Source organism: Mus caroli, chromosome 8 (genome assembly GCF_900094665.2).
Source record: "Mus caroli chromosome 8, CAROLI_EIJ_v1.1, whole genome shotgun sequence".
Lineage (NCBI taxonomy): Eukaryota > Metazoa > Chordata > Mammalia > Rodentia > Muridae > Mus > Mus caroli.
The window spans coordinates 64,834,131-64,834,815 of record NC_034577.1 but is presented as its reverse complement, the minus strand read 5'-3'; positions in this window follow the sequence as shown (position 1 = coordinate 64,834,815).

Here is a 685-nt window from a genome sequence, read left to right as displayed (position 1 = left end):
AGGGACAAAGACAGACACTACCTCAGAGTGAAAGGCTGGAAAACAATTTTCCAAGCAAATGGTCTGAAGAAACAAGCTGGAGTAGCCATTCTAATATATAACCCAAAGTAATCAAAAAAGACAAGGAGGGGCACTTCATACTCATCAAAGTTAAAATCTACAAAGACAAACTCTCAATTCTAAATATCTATGCTCCAAATGCAAGGGCAACCACATTCATTAAAGAAACTTTAGTAAAGCTCAAAGCACACACTGCACCTCACACAATAATAGTGGGAGACTTCAACACCCCACTCTCACCAATGGACAGATCCTGAAAACAGAAACTAAACAGAGACACATGGACACTAACAGAAGTTATGAAACAAAGGCAACTCTTATAGGATAACATTTAATTGGAACTGGCTTAAAGCTTTCGAGGTTCAATCCATTATCATCAAGGTGGGAGCATGGTAGCATCCAGGCAGGCAGATGTAGGGCTGGAGGAGCTGAGAGTTCTACATCTTCCTCTGACAGCTGCTAGTGGAATACTGACTTACAGGTAGCTAGGGTGAGAGTCTTAAGCCCAACCCACAGTGACACACCTACTCCAACAGGACCACACCTTCTATTAGTGCCACTCCTTTGGCCCAGCATATACAAACATCACACAAATGTTATATATTTTTCATTTCAAGGGAAAAGC